Source organism: Phocoena phocoena, chromosome X (genome assembly GCF_963924675.1).
Source record: "Phocoena phocoena chromosome X, mPhoPho1.1, whole genome shotgun sequence".
In the NCBI taxonomy this organism is placed as follows: domain Eukaryota; kingdom Metazoa; phylum Chordata; class Mammalia; order Artiodactyla; family Phocoenidae; genus Phocoena; species Phocoena phocoena.
This window is the reverse complement of record NC_089240.1, coordinates 128,498,722-128,514,089: the sequence shown is the minus strand read 5'-3', so window position 1 is coordinate 128,514,089 and position 15,368 is coordinate 128,498,722.

Sequence of the window (15,368 nt, the reverse complement as noted above, 5' to 3'; positions counted from 1 at the left end):
TTTTCAGTCTTTTCCTGTTGTAAACAATGACACAGTGTTGTTTCGTATTTGTAACTAACCCATTTTTAATCTTTGAACTCCTGTCCTCTGTTTCTTTTTTGTTTGTGGATGTTTCTGTTCTGGTTTTATGGCTGAATTATCTTCTAAAATATGAGAATATTATCTGTTTTCTCTAGGGACAAAATTGATCTCTCTTCCATATTGCTGGGTCTCTTCCCCTGACCCTGGAGAGCTGTTCGGGTTGGTGACAAGAGGCCTTGGTAGCTGGCACCCTACCCCTGCTCTGGTGGAGTCACCCATTTCCTGTGGGGTCCCTCCCCCTAGGGAGGGTTGGAGTAGGAGTTCTACGGGGGCTAGGGCAGAGCAGGACAGGCTGACCTGCAGACTTGGCTTTGGTGGGAAGCAGACGGGGGTCCTCCCTCACACCATGGACCCTTGGAGGCCAGACGGAGGTGGGCTTCACCTGGGCTGCTGCCGGCCACACCAGGAACCTTGTGGGAAGGAAAGGAAGGTTCCAGCCTCTGATTTAGAAAAGACCCTTTGGTTTCTTGCCTGTGGAAGGAAGTGACACCTTGCCACTCCACATGTGCTCCACTAACCAACCCCGGTACTGTCAGCCCTCCTTGGGAGCTTGCTGCAAGTGTCCTGCCCCCAAACCTTCTGGATCAGAATCTGATAGTCAGCAGCCCCCCAGGTGACTTGTGTGTCCGTGAGAGTTTGAGGGGCACTGCTTGCCCCTGGTCTGGTCTGCTCTGATCTGAGAGCCTTTCTGGGGGTTCTGTCAGGCACAGGGGCTCCCATCTCCTTTGTAGCTCCCTTGTAGTGCATTCACTCTGTTCCATTAGTCAACACACTCCTCTTTCCAGCATTTAGAAATTTGTGAAACGTATCTCATCTGTTCAGAAGTCCCCTCCTGTTATCGTTTCTGTCGTCTCTGTTGGAGGTTTCTTCCTCTTTATGCACCTGTACTTCGTTTCTTTGAGGCTTGAAGGGCCAGGTAGCAAATGCGTGTATACAGCTGGTCATCCTCTAGTGAAGGATTTCAATCAAGGGACTAGCTGTAACGTGACCTTCATCAGAGGTGGTGAGGAACAGAGGTCAGATGGACTGGAGACTGGGTGTAGACAGTCCTTTTTGAGAAGTTTTGTTGTGATGAGGACCAGAGAAATGGGCTGGGTGGAGTCAGGGGTGGTGGGGGGGTTGCAGAGAGTCTGCTTCAGGGGAGCTCTTGAGAGCACGTTTGCACAAGGAGCCGGAGGACCTGGGGTCCTGGATGAGCAGTCTGCTTGGAGAGAGGCCACGGGAGGGCAGGCCCTGGGTGGTAGGCACTTCCTCCTTGAAAAATGCGGGGAGTGTAGAAGGCGCATGGGTCCTGTGTAAAAGCCCAGGAGTCTAGTGAGAATTAGAGCTCAAGCAGAAGCTGGTGAATTTATGGGACAGCTGCAATGAAGGACCCCAGAGCAGGCGGCTTCCACCCATAGCAACGCATTCTCGCACAGTGCTGGAGGCCAGAGGTCCGAAATCAAGGTGCCACATGGTCCCACTCTCTCCAGAGACTCTAGCAGAGGATTCTCTCTTGCCTCTTCTAGCGGCTAGTGGCTGCCTGGAAATCCTAGACGTTCCTTGGCTTCTGGTCACATCACTGCAATCTCTGCTCGCATCTTCACTTGGCCTTCCCTTGTGTGTGTGTCTTGTCACCCTAAATGCAGAATGATCTCACCTTGAGATCCTTCACTTGGTTATATCTGCAAAGACCCGTTTTCTAAATAAGGTCACGTTTGCAGGGTCCAGGGGTTAAGACGTGCAATACCTTTTGGGGGTTACCATTGAACCCGCTATAGAAACCTGTCCATCTCCAGGATAGAAGGGCCCAGGGAAGGCCAGGAGTCCCCACAGAACAGTTGTTTTTGGTGGAATCCAGGCTGTAAGAAGATGGGCAGAGGCAATTTGGACCTATTCCGTGTAGGGTAACCACAGTAGTTTTAACTAAAGGGGTTCATGGTAGATTTAATACGATGGTCATTTTGTCCTAAGTAGCGTTCACATAGCACCCATATGACTCCTGGCTGTCTGGTTGCCACAGTTTGGCAGCTCAAACAGGACAACCCTCTTTATTCACTGGCAAGTTTGTGTAGTTGAAATCAAGTGTTCCCTTAAGTCCGTGCTCGTACTTCTGTACCTTGTTCTATGACAAGACATAGAAATGAAACATTAAAAAGTGGAAGTACTTAAAATTGTGTTCTTGGAGACACCTTTTTAAAGATGCACATACTCTGAAGGATAGCCACATCTCTTTATTCTTTCTCAAAGTCAGACTTTTACACTGGCTGGTGCTGGTGCCAATTTGACCCTAATCTTTTCCCTCATACCTTCAGCTCGCTGCCCCTGTAACCAACTCCAATACTGCGTTCCCCTCACGGGCACTCAGGCACCTTTGATGTTCCCATCTTTTCTCCGGCCCTTGCCTCCCCTGTGTCTTCTCTCATCTCCTTCCCAGTGACGCACGAACCCCGCAGCTTCACCACTTTGTTGCCTTGTCGTACTCAGTTGATAGGGCCCCAACCCTGGTAAAATGCAGCCATCCGCCGGCTTCCCACCTGCTCTGCCGCCCTACCCCACGGCTGAATGTGGCCCCCCGGTTGCTCCCATTTTGAGTTCACGTCCACTCACTTCAGGAGCACTTCATGCTGCCTGTCATACTGCAATTCCCTGGTCTCTCCTGGCTTCTGCCACCCTCCTCACCAGCTGTGACACCATCTCGAAGCTGATACCTCATTTCCTGGTTCCTGGAGAGCAGGGAAGCAATCCGAGGAGGACGTCCCCAGGCCCAGCATCCCCTCGGCAGCCTGTGCCCTTGCTCCCCGCTCCCCGCTCCTCTCCTGGGCCCCTCTCCCCATCCCCTCAGCCAGCCGCCGCCTCTCCTACCTGGAAGGGAGCTGCCTCCATCCCGGCACCCTTCCAGCTGCTCTGCTTCTCGTTATTGGCAGGACTCTTCTTCTGTGTCTCCATGTGCTCTCTTGGGCCCTTTCCAACTGGTCCTTTGCTGACACGGATGATGACCTTTATGTTTTAAAATCTGGGGGCCACTTGTCACTTTTCCTCTTCCCCTGCCTTGAGGCCGCGCACCTGCTCAGCTGGGCCTACCCTGACTGCCCTGTTTTTTCCAAACCATAGCTTTGGTCCCTTTGTAATAGAAAAGGTGATTGACTGTGTTTATCTTAACTGTCTGTCGTCCCTGCTGGGGCAGAACTCTATGGGGTGGGGTTGTTCGCCGTGTTCACGGAGGTGGCTTGGACACCTGGGATGGTGTCTTGGTGTCCCTGAGTCCTGAGAGGTCCTGGCTGAGCGTGTGCCAGGTCTGCCTCTGCGCCCCATGCGCTGTTGGAGGGCCTTGGGCTCAGACTTCTCTCTACCCTCGCTACCGAGGGGATCTTTCTCGGCATCAAGGCTCTCTCTTCCACCTGTGAGCCGCTGGCTACCAGCTTCATGTCTTCAGGGTGACTGGGCCCCCTGAAGCCCAGACCCGCGCACCCAGCACCGACTTGACCTCTCTGCTCAGCTTCCAACAGGCTTCTCCAACTGTACCTGTTCAAGCCTGAGCTCCCAATCCCTCATGCCTGGCCTTTCCCTGGCCTTCCCTTCCCAGTAAACAGCAGCTCCATCTTCCTGCGCCTCGGCTCAGAAAGCCGGTGCTAGTGCCCCGTGCTGCTCTCTCTCATACCACCTCCCGCTCCACGAGCGCCACTTGTTCCCGCTGGCAGGTCTCCCCAGCTCCGTTCTTCCATCCTGCTCTGACCTCCCGCCTCCCTCTGCCCTTGACCTCGGCCTTGTCTCTGTTCAGTCCTGCAACATGTGGACTCTCCTCTCACTCAGAGTCAAAGCCAAAGTCCTTACAGTGGCCTGCAAGGCCCAATCTGGGATCCCCTCTCCTGCCCCTCTCCTGCCCCTCATCCACTGTAGCCCCCCTGGGCCCTCCAGGTACACCCCTGCCTCAGGCCTCGACCCCCGCTCTTCCCTCTGTTGGGAACATTCTTCCCCCAGGAATCGCCCGGCTCCCTTTTTGATCTCCTTCAAGTCAGCTCAAGTGTCACCTTCCCAGTGTCGCCTTCCCTGAAGATTGATGCCACCCTCCCACTTTCCCCTGCCTCGCCTAGCCCTTGTCATCACCTGCTATATGCTGTTTCGCTTGGTGGTTTTACTTGTGCTCGCACGTGCTCTCTACCACCCCCTCCGCTCTCCCTCTTCCTCCCACCAGAATCTAAGCCCCTGGAGGGCAGAGGGGTTGTTTTTGCCTCTCCCCTGCTGTATCTCCAGTGCCTGGAATCATGCATACTTATTGGGTGGACAGATGGATGAATTCTGCAGTGGGACCTTGCCCTAAGATTTTGTCTTATACTAAGAGGGGCAGAATAGAATGCAGCCTGCTCTGCTGTTGACTCGTTAGCTTCTCTGTGGCCAAGAGGAGCGATATTCTTTATGGTTTAATCAAATCTGCAGTCTGGAGCAGAAGGTACCCGCAAAGGGCGGATGTGTGGACTTCGAGTTTGAGGTACTTTGGGGGGATTTGCAGTTATCCAAAAACATGGCATAAATTGATGAAAGCCTAAATAGCACCTACCCTAGTCCCCCCCCGCCACCTTTTTCTTTTTTGGTCACGCCTTGTGGCTTGCGGGATCTTAGTTCCCCAACCAGAGATTGAACCCAGGCCCATGGCAGTGAAAGCGCCAAGTCCTAACCACTGGACTGCCAGGGAATTCCCAGCACCTCCCCCCCCCCCTTTTTTTTTATTTTGCGGTACGCGGGCCTCTCACTGTTGTGGCCTCTCCCGCTGCGGAGCACAGGCTCCGGACGCGCAGGCTCAGCGGCCATGGCTCACGGGCCCAGCCGCTCCGCGGCATGTGGGATCTTCCCGGACCGGGGCATGAACCCGCGTCCCCTGCATCGGCAGGCGGACTCTCAACCACTGCGCCACCAGGGAAGCCCCCCTTTTTAAATATAAAGGCATAACTTGTTTTATTGTGCTTCACAGATAGTGCATTTTTTACAAATTGAAGGTTTGCGCAACCATGCGTTGTGCAAGCCTGTTGGTGCTGTTTTTCCAACAGCGTTTGCTCACTTTGTGTCTCTCTTACATTTTGGTAATTCTCGCAATATTTCATGCTTTTTCATTATTATTATATCTGTTGTGGCGATCTGTGATCAGTGATCTTTGATGTTACTATTGCAAAAAGGTTACAACTCACTGAAGGCTCAGATGATGGTTAGCATTTTTTAGCAATAAAGTATTTTTAATTAAGGTCTGTACACTTCTTTAGACATAGTGCTGTTGTACACTTAATAGACTACAGTCTAGTGTAAACATAACTTTTATATGCACTGGGAAACCAGAAAAACTTGTGTGACTCACTTTATTGTGATATTTGCTTTTTTGTGGTGGTCTAGAACTGAACTCACAGTATCTATGAGATATGTCTGTACATCCTTGATGAGTGTATAATTTAACAGCACGATTTCCCAATGCAGCTTTGCAGAACAGGAGAAATGAATTTCAAAGGCTGTCAGGTGCCTTTGCCATCTGTGGCTTCGTATCTGTGTAACAGTATTTGTGTTTTGCCAACAGACGTGCAACTTAAAGTACTCGTGAGAATGGCCTTTGAAGAGGTGTTTACTGCCCACCCCAGCTCCTGGGCCTGGGGGCCTGACCACTGCTCCCTTGGGCCCTTAGCGACCCCTACAGACATCTGGTGCAGGCCCTGTAGCCAGGAGGGACAACCATTTCTGGCATGTTGCTTTTCCCCAGTGGGTCATGAGCTTCTGGAGCAGAGACCCCACATGAGTCCTTGGGGCCTTCCCCTGCATAGTACAGCGCCTGGCATGAGCAACCGATGGTGTCCCTCCGGGTCTCCTGGAAGCCATAAGGGGCAGCGTTTCTGGCTCACCATGCAGCCTCTAGGCACACGTGTGTGCCTGTGCCCGCTACCTGGACCTGGTTTCCCGGCGCACTCCGCGGGCTTGGGCCACTCCTTTCCCTGCCTGGTGGCTCTGGCTAATTGAACTTTCTCAGTCTCAGCAATTCAATCAAACACTGTTTTGTTTTTGTTCTGGTTGGGTTATGACACCCACTACTGTGAAGGAAAGAAAAGGAATCTGGTGTTGTAGGAGGGTGGTATGTTGTGTCATTAATTGTTTTATCTGTAAGCTTTTTATATTTTTGCAATGAGTTTTCTTTGAATAAATAATTCTGAGAGTTTATCACATAGAAGGCATATGTGTGGTCCTCAGTACATTCTGAATTATCTGGATTTACTTTTGTCTCTTGAATTCACTTATACACAATTCAAAGGCTGCATTTTTAGCCAACAGAAATAGAAAGAAGCTCAGAATTTATGTCGTTTTTCAGTAGCTTCAGTTATAGTGATTGTGATAACTTGGTGAAAAAAGCTGTGTATCAAGTAAACTTCACATATGGTTTATCATGAATATTTTTTTTGACTTCTAAGTACCTTGATACCTTTTTGTGTTAAAAGAATCCCCTACTCTGTGGATCTTGGGTTTGAAGCAGGTGGATCTTAGCTTCTACTTAAGAAAGCCTAAAGATGGGGTTGGAGGCTTGTGGTGTCCTCTTGTGTGCCCTGACGTCTGGGGGCAGGCTGTCCATGGCTGTAAGTATCTGGGATCCAGGGCCCCTCAGTCTTTTTCCCCCATCACCCTGAGCAGGTGACTTCCATCCTCAAGGCTGCGTGTGGTCCCAAGATGGCAGTTGCAGCTCTAGCTGTTGCATCTTGCTCTCCAGGGAGAGAGAAGGAGGGCATGGGGGAAGGGGAAAAGGGCTCTTGCTGGCACACCCTCCAGTCCCATTCAGTAATTTCCATTTCCGTCTCCGTGTCCATCATTTTTTTTTTTTCTGAGGAACAAACAGCAGCTACAATAGCGATCATTTATTTCTTACTCATGGGTCTGAGTCAGCTGCAAGGTGGGGTTCAGATCTGTTCTCAAGCCTGTCGTTCCAGGACCCAGGAGGGAGAAGCAACTGTCAGAGATGGTCTCTTCTTAGGCAGATGTCAGGAGCCCAAGAGGAGTGAGCAGACCCACAGAGGCCTTTTAAAGTCTCTTCCTCCTCGGTCCCATCAGTGAAGTCAGATGTGTGAGCACGTGCAGAGCCAGTGGGCGGGAGGTGTGCTGAGCGCAAGGTTCTGTTAGGAAGGCAGACAGAGGACCTGGGTGTTGGGGGGCAGCTGGTAGTGCCTGCCATGGGGGACCAATGTTCCTGCCCCTTGGTCTCCAGAAGCTAGGGGGCGGCCATGAGACCCAGGCTTGGCCAAACCCATTCTCCCTTCCGGGACTTTGACTCCTTTTTTTTTTTTTTTTTTTTTTTTTGGATCTTAGTTCCATGACCGGGAATTGAACTCGGGCCCTCAGCAATGAAAGCCTGTAGTCCTAACTACTGGACCGCCAGGGAATTCCCCAACTTTGGCTCTTGAAAGACAGTGAGCGATAAGTCATGGTAGTGGCACGTGCAGCAGGAAGCCAGTGTCAGTGGCTCATGTCTGAAGTTGCTGGTGGTGCTGCCCAGGGTGGGTGTCCTAAGCACACGGCCCCTTCAGTGCAACCTTGGCTGCGTTTTCAGTCATGCAGCTGCTTTTCTGGGCTTAGTTTTCTAGTCTTCTCTTCATTTCCACATGCTGCTGTGGAACTCCTTTGTGACTGGGGTCAGCTAGAGTTGTTTTCTGTTGCTTGCAGCCAGGACCTTGCTTTCGCAGTTTTATCTTGAGTAGAGTGGATGAACATAGGCTTTTTGAGCCAGGTTCCTTTAGGATTAAATCCCGGCTTGTTCACCTACTAGCTTTCAGGTCACTTTTTCCTCCTTGAGCCTCAGTGTGTGTTGCTGAGCGTTCAGTGAGATCGTATGTAAAGCGATGATAGTGAAAGTATTGGGAACATATCCTAGCCTGAGGTTTTTGGTGGACGGTATATCACCTGGGCAGTGGGTTAGCAACCTAGGAGTGCTGTTAGCAGCTCAGGGGGCCCCGCTGGGCGGGGGATGAGAAGGGACAGGGAGCGCTCCTGGGGCCCACTCTGAGCAGCACTCTCGGCAGGCCCTGGCCTCCAGCAGAGCGCAGTGGTGCTTGACAACCAGAGGTTGTTTGCTGAAAGGAGGAATGCTGCGGTGCGATTTCTTGGGATCTGGGCGAGTCTGAAGTGTTTGGAGAAAATAGTTAAGCTGCAGATCACCACCCAGCGAATCATCCTAGGGCTGATGCGTGCCACTGGGCAGTGGGAACAGTGACTGTTGTGAGTGCACTGGGGCAGATTTTTAAATTTCCTTTTTATTCTAGACTTGAATGCAGCAGTTCTTACTGCTAACTTACTACCAGTCACCACTAATGAACAAAGAATATGAACAGGAAATTCATAAAGAAGAGATACAGGTGGCCAATGAAGATAAGGAAAGAGTTCTGCCTCAGTGATAACCAAAGAGACACACATGGAAACAAAGAATATGGCATTTTGACCTACCAAATTTGTAAAGATTAAAAGGACAAATAGAAAGAAAAGACCTAGTGCCAGCGAATGTTGGGATTGGCTCCTGCTGCGTAGTTCAAGCCCCATGTTCTGGGCTGGCCTATGCGCACCGTCGGGTGAGGCCTTTCCTCGTCTCTGGGTGCATTTGGATCCGCTATTGAGCAGGTGGCCCATGCACATGGTTCACAACTCAGGAAGTGTGAGCTCTAGAGTGATGCTTGGTCTCTCAGCGTCCCTGCTGCCACCCGGGCCCCTCTGCAGGGAACAGCTGCCTCCAGGGGCTTGTATGTGTCTTTGAGGTGTTCTGTGCACATACACGCACTTCGAAACCTATTTTTATTTCCCTGCACCTGCTCAGGTCAGTGCGGCTAAGGTATATTTTTGTCCGTGTCATCTGTGTTACTAAGTTTACTGGCAAGAAGCCATGCTTACCTTTTTTTTTTTTTTTTTTTTTTTTTCCATGCTTACCTTTTTATAAACCTTTGCAACATCCGTATTTATCTCCTTTTTCATTCTAGTGCCGTTACTTTTTCCTTCTCCCTTTTTTCCCTGTCTTGGTAAAAATTGTTTGGGTTTTATTAGTCTTTCAAAGAGTGAACTTGTGGGCATTATTGTCCTGTATTACTGTATGTCTGCTTTCCAGTTCATTAAGTTATGTAAAATTTTATCTTTATTATTATATCTTCTACTTTCTTGGAGTACATTCTCTGGTTTTCTTTTTCTCACTTCTTACATTCTAAACTTAGCTCATTGGTTTTCAACCCTCTTTTCAAACATAAGCATTTAAAGCTGATCCTCAAACGATTTCTGCTACATCGAGCAAGTTTCAGTGTGTCGCATCTCCACTTAAAGTCAGCTCAAAGGGTTTTTTTTTAATTTCCTCTGTGATTCCTCTTTGACCCACAAATTATTTAGAAATGTGTTTTTTAAATTTCCAAGTACATGGCTTTGTGGGGGTTTTTTTTCCTAGTTACTATTTTTAAAAATAAGGTCCTAGCCAGGGTTTCCCTGGTGGCGCAGTGGTTGAGAGTCCGCCTGCCGATGCAGGGGACGCGGGTTCGTGCCCCGGTCCGGGAGGATCCCACATGCCACGGAGCGGCTGGTCCCGTGAGCCGTGGCCACTGAGCCTACGCGTCCGGAGCCTGTGCTCCGAACGGGAGAGGCCACAACAGTGAGAGGCCCGCGTACCGCAAAAAATAATAATAATAAATAAATAAAAAATACGGTCCTAGCTGAATGGCACCATGCTCCAAGACTGTGATCTGTGGGGCATCCGCTTCACAGCCTGTGGAGCAGTGCGGGACCACCCGGACGAGCATGGGCTGTCGGTGGGGCGCAGGAGCCAGAAGAAGCTCGTCTCCTTCATCTCATCCCTGGGATTATGAAAGTGTCCTCTCTTCCTACTGTTGTTGTTCTCTCTACTTGAGTTCCTCGCTACTGGGGAGCATGTGTCACAAACTCCAGTTTCTCCAGGGGCTTTGTTAATTTTGGCTTTATTATTTACTTTGAGGCCAGGTTTTCAGTTTTAGAAACCGTTTTGTCTTCCTGGTGGATCGAACCCTTTAGCATTATGAAGTGATCCTCTTTGTAATTAGTCGTGCTTTTGCCTTGAATGTTGCTTCATCTGATAGTAATGGTGCTGCACCACCTGTGTTTTTGGTCAGCGCTGCCGCTTTGAGTTTTCCTCCGTTCTGTGTCTTTATGGGTTAGATGTAGCTCTTGAAAATGGCAAATAGCTGGATTTAAAAAAATCCATTCTGTCATATCTGTTAACATCTATTTAATTACTGGTGCATTTAGATTTGTCTGTACCATTTTATTTTGTGCATTCTATTTTTTCCACATTTTCTGTTCTTTATTTTTTTCTCCTTTCTTGCCTTCTCCTGGATTGAGTTGTTTTTCTAATCATGGTAAGATACACATAACATAAAATTTACCATCTTAACCATTTTTAAGTGTACACTTCAGTGGCCCTAAATACATTCAAACTGTTGTACTACCATCTCTTGGAATGAGTTTTAATTGTTGTCATGCAGTATATGTAGTACCATACCCTGCTTTTTCATTTACCATTTCACAGTAGAACATAAGCATCCCCGTTGTTACGGACTAAAGTGTTTGTCTCCCCACCCGCCCCCCGCAAATTCATATGTTGATGCCCTAACCCCAAATGTGAGGATGTTTGGAGATGGGGCCTTTGGGAGGTAATTAGGATTAGATGAGGTCTTGAGGCTGGAGCCCAATGGGATCAGTGTCTTTATAAGAAGAGACACCAAAGATCTCACTCCCTGCCATGTGCCATATGAGGACACAGTGAGAAAGCAGCCGTCTGCAAGCCAGGAAGAGGGCCCTCACCAAGGAATCTGCCGGCACCTTGACCTTGGACTTACTGCGTCCAGAACTGTGAGCAATAAATTTCTGTTGTTTAAGCTACTCAGTCTGTTCTATTTCGTTATGGCAGCCCGAGCTAAGACACCCATGTTAAGAAAAACAGTGAACATCCTTTTAAAGCTAACTTAGATTCCATCACAAATTTAGTGTATCTTCTGTCTTGGCCTTCTGTTGGCTCCCTACCCCTTACCTCTGGATGCTTCGTATCTTCTCTGTGCCAAGCTCTCCAAAAGAGGAGTTTATGTTTGTGATCTCACATCACCGTTGATCAGCTCCTGGGATCACCTCTCCACTCAGTCCTTCCGCTCCCCCCACCGCCCCCCACGCACTCACTCACTCACTCACTCACTCATGCGGTGCTTCCGGACCAGCTGCTGTCTGCCTGCCTGATCAGGATCCACTCATGGAATCCGCAGCAGCCCACACAAGGCAGGCTGGTCCTTACCCGTGCTCTGCAGGTGAGAACTTACCAGACTCAGCATTTATCTTAGTAGCCTCTCCGTGGCATCTGAAAATACTGATTTCCTTCTTGCAGCTCTTCACTGACAGAAAGGGCAGTTAAACCAGGTCATGTCCTTTGGCCCTCGTCTCTTCATCCCCTCCCGCTACACTGGGCTTTGCGGCCTTCTCTCCCGGTATTCCCACGTGACGATGAAGTTGTCTGTTGCCGCATGTGCCCCCTGCTAGGGTGAAGCCACTGAGGGCGGTGACTGCCTCTGCTTGCCCACCACAGCCTTCCCTTGGCATCTCTGGTGTGGCACTCGTTACTCTTCTTGTTCGGTGAGTGACGTTTGTAGGTCTGTCAGAGGTCTGGGAGGAAGGCAGTTAGCAGCGAGGGGTGTGGCTCTTTGTAAATTACCCCCCAAGCTAAGACATTTCAGTAGAAGACTTTTATGCATTCTCAGATTTACAGAGTAAGTCCGCCTCAACCTACAGGTGGCACGTGAAACACTAGAACCAGAAACAGCTCAGCTAGGTTCAAGTGCCCTGGAATTTTTGTCCCATCAAGGGACCGTTTGTTTCAGGGCTGTGGTTCTCTCAGCCACCTCGACTTGATCGTGCATCCTGGGAGTGCACAGAAGCCAAGTCAAAGCTCGTCTGTGGAAAATGATCTGAAGTTGAATTAGGTGTTACCAACACACACCTGTCTCTGTTAGCTCCAGGAAGCTCTAATTTTCCAGAAGGGGGTCTCGTGGACCCTAGAGGTGTTTTCAGAGATCTAAAGTTAGCCAAGTAGGTTCTTCTCCACCCGGGTGCTGTCCCGTCCCCCACAGGTGAATCTTGGGGTTTCAGCTGACATCCCATTAGGTGGCGACAGAGAGCACTGAAAAGGAGTGTGAAGGAACTAGAACTTGTTTTCACTTCTGTGAGAGAAAGGCTCGCACTAGTCAGGTTTTACCATGCAAGGCACTTACAAGGCTTTGCCCTTTTTCTTCCTCCCATTCTCCTCAACCCACTGCCTGCCCTACCACCCTCCAGACCCCACCCCCCCCCAAAGAAGGTGGATAGGTCAGAAGGCTAAACAGCCAAAGCCCGTGTCCTCTAGTCTCTGTCATGGTAGATAGCAGCACCGGTCCCGCAGGCTGGGAACCCGAGTGTCACCAGCCCTGCTGGTCTCCTGCCCTCCTCCCGCCACCGGCCTGATTCAAGCCTTCCAGCTCTCCTCCACGTTTCTCCCTGCCACGCAGTCCCTAGCGTCAGATCTCACTCTCCTGCTTTAAACGTGAGAGTGGGGCCCCTGTCCTCCAGTGGCGTCAAGGCCCCTCACACGACTCTCGACTCTTCCGCTACCACTCCTTTTCTCATCCTTGTGCCCCTCAGCCACGTAGGACTGAGCTCATACTCCTGGCCTTTGTCCGGGTCCCCATGCTGCATTTCCCCCTCCTCCTGGTTCTTGAAGACTTGCCTCGGGTATCCCTTCCTGCAGAGAGTCCTTCCTAGGCCCCCAGGCCCCATCTGGGTCAGACCTCTCCTCTTGAGCTCTGGCTCCCTGCGGGTACCTCACAACCAGAGGGCGGCCAGTTGACTGTCCCAGCCCACACACCCCGAGCAGGAGCGCGTCCTCCGTGTTCATGATCCACGCCCTGATTAAAAGCACGCTGTGACGCGCAGGCCCCTCAACTCCCCGTCATGAGCTTGCTTGCCACCCTGGACAGCCCCCCTCCACTGGGGACTTGGTGCCAGGCCCACAGTCTTTGTCTCTCTGTTCCTGACCATTCCATCCCACAGGTGGCTTAAGCATGCACATAGAGGGCCCTCCTAGTGCTTGGCCCCCAACTTTTGATCACCTCTGTTCCAGTGACCTCGGCCACCTACTGCCAAGGTCACAGCCTGGACTTTGTCGTCACTGGAAACTGCTCCACCCCTGGAGCTCTTAACAGACAGCTCCACTGGTGACAGAGACTTCCTGTTTTCCTAGCTCCCCAGGAATCTGTCAATTTTCCCTCCTCTCGTGAATCACACCCATCACTATCCAAACGTGTTTTCGAATTTCCCATCTTTACCAAGCGCTCCCTCCTCAGCTCCTGCCCAGTTCTCTGTGCCCTCTTTGGCCAAGCTTTTCAAGACTTGGCTACTCAGTATTCCCCCTCCTCACCTCCCACTTCTGCTTCGGCCCTAATGGATGTTTGCGTTACCCAGGCCAGTGGTGATTCCTCCTCTTGACAGGCTTGTTCCCTCCTGGAATCCCCTTCCTGTGTCTCTTCGGGGACCCTCACCAGCACCCTCTCCTGGCGCAGCATCACTGGCTTAGTCGGTTTTATTTTCTTTGGCCACTTTCACATCTGAGCCCCCTTCTTTGTTTGAGGGAACTCTTACCCCATCCTATGAGTTTGCTGAGAGACCAGGTGACCTCTGACTGTAGTCGCTGAAAATGCCATACGCTTCTTTTCATAATTTCCCTTTCAGCTGGTACAGTGGATGGTAAACTACATGCCAAGGCCAAGTCTGGCCCACTGCCTGTTTTTGTAAATAAAGTTTTATTGCAGTCCAACCCCACTCCTTCCTTTATGCATTGCCTGAAGCTACCTTCCCGCTTCACTGGCAAGTTGAGTGAGTGTGACAGAGACGGTGAGGCCTACAAAGCAGGAAAAAACGCTTACTATCTGGCCCTTTACGGAAGAAAATGGCCTAAGCCCTCCAAGGGGGTATGGCCCTACGCCTCGGGCTCTCACGTCAGACCCACCCTCTCCAAGGGAGCAGGGCCAGCTCCCGCAGTGGCTGCTGTGTTGGCGGCCACTGCTGCCCCCTGCAGGGTGGCAGAGGCAGTGCTGGCAGCAGGGTTTGGAATATTGTTCTTGGCTAACGAGATTCAAACCTGTTTCTCCAACCCTCTGGCCACCTAATAGCCTTTTATTCCCCCCAATTTTTGTTATTGGGGTAAAATACACATGAAAAAATTTACCATTTCAACCGTTTTTAAGTGTACAGTTCCATGGTATGAAGTACATTTATACTGTGCAGACATCACCACCACCTTCCATCTTCCAGTCGCTGTTTAATCAAGTCCTTGTCTGTGTAAGTCAGCTAGAGTTGGTCTCTGTTGCTTGCCACCAATAATCTGGACAGATACACCTGATCGTCTTTCTAATACCTCACTGCTCTTTGTCTGTCTCCTTTGCTGACTCTTTATCCTTGTCACAACTCCAGATAACGGGAGGAAAGTTGTCCACACACAAACATCTGAGGTGCCCTCACCTGTTCACCTGGCTCTTCAGACCTCTGCACCAGTGACTACCAGATCTCTGTCTCCAGCCTAGACCTGTAGAAGGCGAAATGCCTCAACATCGAAAACATAAAATACGGAAGTCAGAATCCTTGATCTCCTGCGCTCCCCCTGCCCCCAGCACACACATGCCCTCCACTGATGGCACCTAGAGCAGCCACCGCGTCGTCTGCTTAGACTCTGCAGTAGCCCCACACAGCAGGCAAGGAGGCCACTGTGTGGATCCCCAGCCAGAAGTGCAGTCCGCAGGCAGCCTCCAGCTGCTGGCTCCTTTGGGCTTGGCATTGGCCTTGGCCTCAGCTGTGAGCACTTCCTCACTCGGTCACACCAATTCCAGGGCAGTGCCCAGGTGGCTGGATGAGGCAGGGGGTATCAAACCACTGCCCTGCCATCACTGCCCAAGGTGGCCTGGAGCTTTCTTGAGCCTGCGTTGCAATTCAGCTTCATCCCCTGCCCAGATCTGCTTCCTCTCCCTTCCGTTCACGAGTGTCAATCCCTAATAAACGTTCAGTACCCCAAACCGTGAGCCCACCCCGCAGCACCTTGCGTCTGCCTGCCCCCTCGTCCCCCCATTCACACTGTATTTTCCATTAAGAGTGAACTTTTTCAGACTCTTCATCTGATCATGTCACTCCCCTGAGAAAAACCCTCTTGAGGGCCTCTCATCCCTCACAAAATAAAATCTGAAGTCTATTTCCTGGAAGCAGGGCCGGCTTCCTGGACATGCAGC